This window comes from Talpa occidentalis, unplaced genomic scaffold (assembly GCF_014898055.3).
Source record: "Talpa occidentalis isolate TD23 unplaced genomic scaffold, MPIMG_talOcc4v2.1 talOcc4.2, whole genome shotgun sequence".
Classification (NCBI taxonomy): domain Eukaryota; kingdom Metazoa; phylum Chordata; class Mammalia; order Eulipotyphla; family Talpidae; genus Talpa; species Talpa occidentalis.
The window spans coordinates 76,023,544-76,033,030 of record NW_023602073.1 but is presented as its reverse complement, the minus strand read 5'-3'; the positions used below and the strand labels follow the sequence as shown (position 1 = coordinate 76,033,030).

The following is a 9,487-nucleotide window of genomic DNA, read 5'->3' as shown; positions in this document are numbered from 1 at the left end:
ACTGTTTATCTTTGCCTTCGCTATCACTGCTTTGGCTGAAGTGTCTTTAAAGATGTTACTGAGGTGTATGTATGTAGTGTTCGTCTGTATTCCCTTCTATATATTTTATGGTTTCAGGTCTTATATCCAGTTCTTTAATCCATTTTGAGTTGGTTTTTGTGCACGGTGTGAGGGAGTAGTCAAGCTTCATTCTTTTGCATGAAGCAACCCAGTTTTCCCAGCACCATTTATTGAACAACTTTCTTTGTTCCGTTGCATATTCTTTGCTCCTTTGTCAAAGATTAGTTGACCATAAATCTGTGGGTTTATTTCTGGATTTTCTGTTCAGTTCCATTGGTCAGTGTACCTGTTCTTGTTCCAACACCATGCAGTTTTTATTATTATGGCTTTGTAGTACAGTTTGAAGTCTGGGAGTGTGATACCTCCATTCCCTTTATTTTTTTCCAGGAGAGCTTTGGCTATTCAGGGTTTTAGGTGGCTCCAAATGAATTTCATCAATATTTGTTCTATTTCTTTGAAGAATGTCATTGAAATTTTTATGGAATAGCATTGAATCTGTAAATTGCTTTTGGTAGGATGGCCATTTTGATAATGTTAATTCTTCCAATCCATGAGCAGGGGATGTCTTTCCATTTCTTTGTTACATCTTATACTTTTGATAAACATTATCTTTATGTGTCAACTTGGCTCGCTGCAAGGTATCCATATCAAACATTATTTCTGAATGTATTTTTGAAGGTTTCTGGTTGAGATTAGCATTTGAGTCTGTGAACTCAGTAGATTACCATACCTTGTATTGGTGAGTATCATCGAGGGACTGAATAGAACCAAAGACAGAGGGAGGAGGAATTTGCCCCTTTTTTTCTTCCTTACTTCTTGAGCTGATACATTGCATCTCATCTCACTTCCTGCTCTTAGACTGGGTTTTATATCACCAGCAACCTTTGTTTGCAGACCTTTGGACTTGGACTGAATGACACCACTAGCTTTCCTTGGTCTCCAGCTTGCAGATAGTAGAAACTATCTTCTTGTGGGAATTCTTAGTCTTCTCTCTTTCCTGAAACTTTACAATGTTGTGAGTTGAGCATATAAGGTGCTGTGAGTTGTAGTCATTATTTTATTTCTAGGTATGAAAATCATGACACTAGAAGATATTGAGTAAATATGGGTAAAGGAAGTTAGGGAGGACTGAGTCACTTCCCAACTGCTCCCTAATCTCTTAGGCTGGCCCTCTGCTACCCTCTGTCTCAAAGTGTTCTACTAATATAAGAAAACAGAGTTCTGTCCAGTAATGTCAATGGTAAATTGGAATTATCTGTCCTCTGATTTCTTAGACTACTGAGTCAAAGACAGTATCAAATGGAAAAGGCATAAAGAACAGAGAACAGGTGTCTCTAGTCCTATACTGGTCTTTACCTTTGACTTCCAGGCTCTTGGGCTTTCTTAATTTTGCATGATGCATAACATGCTACTCTAATGCTTCAAGAATAGCCCAGAGAGCCCTCAGTGCAGGCACTTCAAACATTGCTGAAGGCGGAGATTTCTTGCTCACTGAATTTCTACTGCTAAGTTTTGTCAGGGCATTTTGCTTCTTCCCTTCTTCCCTTTTATTTTTTTTAAAGATTTATTTTATTTATGTATACAAGAACTGGGGTGTAGGCCAGAGGTATAGGGGGAGAGAGAATTCAACAGAGACAGAAGTAGGGAGCAAAATAGGTGGGTCTACTGAAATAGACTGCTGAGGGGAGCAACAGGTGAGACAGGAGAGGTCTGCTGGGCCATGTATGTTATTTTAGCTCCCTGGCTGGGGATGGAGCTTATGCTGCAGTGGCTGCTGATAGCTTCATAGTGCTGAGATTTTAACCTCTGAGCCACCGGGAAGGCAGGCCCTCCTTCTCTCCCTTTAAAGCTGACAAGAAAAAAAAAGAAGTAATGCTAACCAAATAAAGAAACATTGTGCTTTTTTTTAAAGACTCATTTGCGTCAGAAAATTCATTCCCAACTGAGCAGTAACTAGATGAAGTTGCACATGCCTCAAGTCTTACAAAAGAAAATTTTCATTACAGAATTCATAATTGATGATGAGAGGATCCAGGCTGTGTTTCCCAAGGGAGGTGAGACTTTGAAATTCTGCACAGCTCTATTTCCAAAATCTCACAGCTCTATTTCCAAAATCTCACAAAATCTCACAGAGGCACACTATTATCAATTATTGGGTTATTTCACTTTAAACATGAGTGAAACTGAGAATCATTTTCCTCTACTTCCCAAATTACTAAGACAGCTATTCTTTGTTTTTAATGGTGTTGTAAAAAGAGAAATGAAAACAGTGCATTCCTGAAACATTACAAAAGACCAACAGAAGAGATGCAAGTGCAGCATACTGCTGTGAATCCTGAGGAAGAAATTCAAGGACTTTTGCTTCAAAATACCTTAACAAAAGAGAAGAAAAGAATTGCCCCTGGGATATGTGGAAGCATAACTAAAAATGAAAATAGCTTACATTAGCAGAGTTCACTATGTAGCATGTTCTAACAGTTACTAGATACTTGTTATTTATTCTCAGGATAAATAAATCTGTGAGGCAGATGATATTATCAGCCCCATTTTATAGATGAAGAAACTGAAGCTGAGACACAAAGAGGTCAGGCAACTTGTCCAAGGACATACAGCTGGAAAAGGGTGGAGCTTGAATTAAAAGTCCTGCTCCAAAGTCTGTGGTTTCAACTACAAGTTGCCTGAATAGTCTACCATCAGCTCAAAATTCCACTCAAGTTTTACCTTAAAAACACATGGGAGGGAAAAAAAAAAAAAAAAAAAAAAAAAAACACATGGGAGGGGAGCCCAGGTCCCAGGTTTCAGTGGCGTATGGTCAGGGTTGGGGTATAGATGATGCCCTCCAGTCGGCCCCAAGGCAGCTCCCACACTGCCCTCCCCTCCCTCCCCCCCCCAACCTCTGGTTCCTGTGGTGTCAGGAAAGGGGGTGGCTACTGCCCTTGAGACTCTCTCCCTCCCTCCTGGCTATAAGTCCGACTCCTAGCTATGGGGAGTCTAGCAGCTGGCGGGGCTTGGTGGGGTTATTGCCAAGGGCACCGCCTAGTGCCTGTAAGTCCGAGGTTGATCAGCTGACCAACCTGGGGCCCAAGACTCTGGGGTGGTTTCCAAGCTCCTGTTTGTTGAGCAGCTGGCAGGGCTGGCAGTCTGAGACCAGGGTCACCTCCTAGGGGCTCCAAGTCCAAGATTAACAACCTGGTGGGCACTAATGGCACTGCCTCCAAACCCAGCTAGCTCTAACTGTCCAGAACCAGATTGAACAGGCACCAGAATATCACATTACATGCATGTCTGCTACATACATGCAACCTCAGTTTGCTTCTGTTTCTGGCCAGTTGGAATCAGCTCCAAATGGTTGGAAATGGTTCTAACAATGTTGTTTTCAGTGTTGTTAGAACCAGTTTTATCCAATTCTGGCTGTTTGCTTCTGGTTCTGGCATGTGCTATAAGCTGTGGGCAGCGTGCACTCAGCATTATGCAGTAACATAGTGTCCTGTGTGCAGTGAACAGTATGCAGTGCACAGTTGGCTGTGTGAGTTAGCTGTGTGTTATTTGCAGTGACCTGCATGCAGTGCAAAGTAAGCTTTTTCAGTGTACAGCGAGCTCTATTCACTGTGCAGTGACCAATGTGCAATGAGTAAAGTGCAGTATGCAGTGCACAGTGAGCAGTGTGCATACCTGCAACACTGAGAAACCACGCTATACATGCACACCACATATATATAGCAAATAAATAACATGCCACACAAGTACAATGCAGACATGTGGCATTCGTGAAATATGCTATGGCATGTGTGCACACTATACACATATGACAAGCACACACAGGACACCAACTCATGCACTGCATGCATTTAACATTCATAAAACACATTGTACATGCACACTGCACACATGCAAGGAGAGAAACAGAAGCAGTAACCCCCAAAAGACACCACTTTAGTCTAGCAATTCTTTTTTGGTCTTCCCAGGCACAGAAGTAGGGCGGGCACGCATGTATCCCAAAGAGGCTTGACTCTCCCTTTTCTTCCCAAACACAGGAGGGAGAACAGCCACCATGAGAAAGATCCATGCCCCTCCTGGGCGGGGAGGAGAGCAAATGTGGTGGCCAGCCAACGATACCAGAAGGCATCTGCCAAGGAGACCTGCCTCATTCCACGAGGGTCCTCCCTAGGGTAGGACTCCCCACTGTGGGCCCACCTTCCTGGCAAGTCCAAAGTGTCTTTCTGTCTCTGGTGCCCTCTCAACTGGTGAGAGAGGAAAGGTCAGCTGTGCCATGTAGGTTAGCTCCCTGGCCAGGGATCGAACCCATGCTGCAGTGACTGGCAATAGCTTGATAGTGCCAAGTCTTTAACCCCTGCACCACCAAGGAGGCCCTAGCAATAGATTTTAATAAAAGCCAAGAATCAGAGGAAGCATTATGGAGAAAGGCTGGTGGGTGGGGAAAGAGAGGGTAAAGGTAGAGGGTCTTGTTCACAATCAAACAGGGTTCCAGAGTCAGCCCTGTCTCTTCCTTCCCATCCTAATCCCTGTGTGGGCTCAGTCATCCTTGATAAAAGTTGTGGACAGAGTTTATAGGGGAACAAACTGAAATATTTATTACACTATCAATATTTTATAATAACCATAATTATACTATTAATAATTATATACAATTGGGCCTCCCTGGTGGTGTAAGGGGTTAAGCAGAGCACTGTGAAGCTATCTGCAGCCACTGCAGCATGAGTTCGATCCCCAGACAGGGAGATACCCACATGGCACAGCAGAACTCTCCTATTTCACCCGCTCCCTCAGCAGTGTATTTCAGTCAATCTGCCTGTTCTGTTCCCTGTTCCCACCAGAGACTCTGTCTCTGTCCCACCAGAGACTCTGTCTCTGGTGAATCATCTTGGCCCCCTCACTGTGACATGAGCACTCATCCTAGAATATTTCATCCTTATTTGATTCAAAGGAATGCAACTTAAGTTTCAGATTTCTCAGATCCCACAAGGCAATAGTCTTATCAGCTGGTCCTGTGGAAAGGGTGAACTCACTATAAGGATTGAAAGAAAGGCAGTTCGCTTAGCAGTGTGAGTATCTGCTGAATGGCTCGGTTTGGAAGCATAGTTTGAGCAAGAATCCCAAATCATGTTTCTGATCATCATCAACTGAGCCAAACAGAGACTATTGGAGCAGATACCAGGAAATATCTACTACTGCTATATGCACCATAAAAATGGTCTTCACTTCTGACATTTTTCCTCCCTTGGAACAGCACTAATGTCCCACTGGCAGATGGTGTGGTCATCTGAAGCACTAAGTAAATGCCTGCTGAGATTTGGGTTCCAAGAAAGCCCATCGCATTCCTTCTGATGTCCAGAGAGATGCAAGTCTTGGCTGCGCTCTCCAGAAAGGTCTGGTTTAGAAGGATGTTTCCTGTGGTCAAAAACAAGAACATCACAGGACAGAATTTTTTTTTTTATAGAGGCATGTTTTATTTATTTATTTGTTTGTTTGTTTTGTTTATACATGCACTGGGTACAGTCAGAAGCGCGGGAGGGTGAGAGAATTCACCAGAGCCAGAGCGGGGAGCAGAGCAGGCAGAAGGACCGAAGTACACTGCTGAGGGGAGCAGCAGGCGGCAGGAGAGGTCTGCGCGCCATGCGGGACCCTCCTCTGGTGGCCGGGGAGCAGCCGGGGATCGAACCGGCGCTGCAGAGGCTGCAGGCAGCTTCGCAACCCAGCGCTCAACCGCTGCGCCACCGGGGAGGCCCACACAGGACAGAATTTTCATTGCCATGATACAAGTGTTCTTGGCCATACAATGTGCTCCATTTACTTCTCCTTCATGGTTAATCTTGATTTATTTCAATTTTACCACTAACTGAGGCAAAACCTCCAAATTCTCCTCTCACTGTTGAAGTGTGAAACATTAGATTGAGCATCATCATTAGGTAGCTGCACACTGGCTATCACAGGTGGTTTTGTTCATCTGATGTGTGTGCCCCTAGGATGAGACAACGAATGCTGAATTCTTTTCCCTCTGATCTGGTTACATCTGGAAGCCACTGTGCAGTTAGGCTGGGTCACTCCAGAGCATGAGTCTTCACCAAATCATAAAGAAAAGAGTGTTCTTTTTCCATATTTTGTCCTTTTCATTAATCACACTTTCTTTTACTACATCATCTATGGCTACTTCCTTGCTGGACATAGTGAGCAGGCAAGATGGGAAGGAGGTTTTTATGTGCACATATGTTTTCAATTCCTTTGAGTAAACACCAAGAAGCACAATTGCTGTATCATATGGTGTTTAATGTTTAGTGTTGTGGATCATGCCTTTTGTGTTTTGTCTAAAAAGGCATCGCCACACTTAAGGTATTCTCTGACGTTATGTTCTAGGAACTTTAAATTTTTGCATTTCATATTTAGCTATTTTGAGTTAATTTTTGAAAAGGAAGACATGGAATTTTAAAAGCTAAATATTAGTGCTCAAAAACTGTACAAACAAGGTTATAAGATTTGCTTAACTGGGTGGATCAAATCATAATGGAATTAAGAACTATGGAATAATTAGAAGGGAGTGGAGTTAATGAATGACCTTTTCATAGAGGAGATGAAGTTTGACCTTTTAAATTTTAGGAGGGAAGCTGATGAGCTAGTGTAATAATCTGTGCTAGTCGGGCTCTCAGAAAGTAGACAATGTCTGGTTGGAAAGAAAAGGACTGGATGAATTTACTCAAATATATAAAGGTCTATCATAAAAATACCAAGTAGTTTGATGGTATCTACCCAATTCATCTCCCCTTCTGTGTAAATGGACCCAATCCACAGAAGAAACAGTACACCAATGTCCAAAATACTAACTGCTCTATCCCATGAACCTATCAGTAGGAGCAAAAAAAAAAAAAAAAAAAAGCACCTAATCCAAGTGAGACATTCAGCGTCTTAATTCTGGAAATTTGACTTTGGTTCAGCTGAAGAATTCAGGAAGCTGACTCACACACTAAATGGAAGTGACCTGAACCACTAAATGACTGCATGGAACAGAGTACTCCCCTGCCAAACTGTATCAGACCACAACCCAGGAAGAAATCAACCTTTGTTGTATTAGACCACTAAGATTTGGGGTTGTTAGGAACAGTGGTTCACCTATCTTAACTAACATAGGAAGTTAGAATATATTACCTTTCTAAATAGCATCCCAAATCATCCCAAATAGCATCCCTCAGTTTTTAAATTTTTTTTTCTTTTTTAGATTTTTTATTTATTTATGTATACAAGAGCTGGGGTACAGGGCAGAGATGCGGGGCGGGGGGTGAGAGGATTCACCAGAGACAGAGTGGGGAACAGAACAGGCGGACTGACTGAAATATACCACTGAGGGGAGCAGCAGGCGAGACAGGAGAGGTCTGCTGCGCCATGTGGGTTGCTCCCTGGCTGGCCGGGGATCGAATTCTTGCTGCAGAGCTGTGGATTGCTTCACAGTGCGGTGCTTAACCCCCTGTGCCACCAGGGAGGCCCAGTTTTTAAATTTCTTAACGAAAGTAGAATTTTAAAAAATATGATTTACTGATGATTTGCAAGATGATCAAAAGAAAGAGAAGACAGAAGCAGAGAAGATGTTTATTAATATAACATAGAAATTTAGAAGCCACATATTGTAATAGAATACCAGATTTGGAGGTGGGAAAGAAATAGGAAATAAGACATGACTGGGAAGAAGCTTGTAAGAAATTGAAACAAATGTTTAAATCATACCTCTTTATTTCCTGTATTTCTGATGCTTTGACACCTGGGATCTTACTGATGCTGGGGAGACTGTCCCAGGACTAACCAATTCCTAGATATGATGAAGACCTGCCTTGGCATCCCTTTCATATACAAACCACCTCCTTCACAGAACTCTCATATTCTGAACCACTACCCACCTGCCCTAATCCCCAGAGCCAAGTTCTGGGCAACTAAATACAGCCCTTATGAACCACTGGTATTATTCAAACTTGCCAATCCCATGTCTGCTTACTCTGCCTCACTTTATCCTACTCTTGAAAACACAATAAAAGGGGGCCTCCCTGTTGGTGCAAGAGGTTAATTCTCAGCACTATGAAGCTATGGCAGCCACTGCAGCATTAGTTCGATCCCTGGCCAGGAAGCTAACCCCATGGCACAGCAGACCTCTCCTGTCTCACCCACTGCTCCCCTCAACAGTGTATTTCAGTAGATCTGCCTGTTCTGCTCCACTCTGTCTCTGGTGAATCCTCTCACCGTACCCCCCACTTCTGGCCTATACCCCAGCTTTTGTATGCATACTAAAATAAATCTTTAATAAAAAAAAACAGTATTTGAATAAAATAGAATAAAATAATTAAAGACAGTCAAGGAATAGAAAAATCATCAATCAGGGACTATGTCCTGCACACAGGGGTAGTTTCCATTCCTTCATCTCTCAAGACTTAATCCCCAAACCACTTGATGAACCTTTTGCTATAGTAGAATTTATCCTGAAATAAGAAAGCATTATTTTTAGATACTGGTTTTCCAAATACTAAAAAGGTCAAGAACAAGTCCAGACAGATATAATAAATAAATTCAAAAGTGTCAGGCCCAAAATAGGGCAACACTCCACCTTTGTAGCAACCAAAATTCCACTTAAAGCCTTCCCCTAGGTCTGGGCTCTCAAACTCAGCATGCCAGCTCCAGTCTGCCCTGCCTTGTAGCTCTGAGACTTTTGCCAACACATTAACCAGGTATTCCTTCTCTCTCATTAGATAACCCATATCTTATCTTGAGAAACTTAATGCTACTCTAACAGAGCATATGGACTGTCTTACTAACAATCTAAGATAGCCTAGGACTTCTTTCTTCCACAAATGGCCAATTTTTCATAATGAAGAAAAATTGCTCAGCAAATATTAATGGGGGGGGTGCAGAATTCTGTGCAGAAGCAGCGAGAGAGAGAAATTAGTTTAGATTTTCCTAGAATACTTCATTACTCACAAAATGTTCACTAAACTAGTTATGTCACAGCCATGTTGCAAAAGTTTTGGGAGACAATTTTTTTTTTTTTTAATTTCTGGCATCCTAGTCTACATTCACATGTTTGATAATTACCCTTGACTATTGTTCAAGCTGACTGAATCTGTGTCCCCAGTATATTATTGTGGCTTCAGAAATGTAGAAAGGAGTGGTGGCCATCAGTTCTACAGGGAATATTGTGTGGGGCAAACTGACATAAATGCTAGTTATTTTGAATTAAGTTGTTTTGAATAACTTAAGAAAACTGAACATTAAATCACTAACCCACTGTAAGTCATCTGTTAAAATATTGTATTCCATCACAAATGACTATTAATGAAACTTAAAGGAGTAAAAGATTGAACCTAATATTTCTGGTTAAGCACAATTAAGTTATAGGTGTGATTTCTCTCTCTCCATGGGTAGCTCTCAGTGGAAT

General features: G+C 42.1%; 1 pseudogene; it reads right to left on the bottom strand.

The window, feature by feature from the left end:
- Window positions 1-4,974: 4,974 nt before the first annotated feature.
- On the bottom strand, window positions 4,975-6,244 carry LOC119252590 (histone-binding protein RBBP4-like; annotated as a pseudogene).
- Between the last annotated feature and the right edge of the window lie 3,243 nt (window positions 6,245-9,487).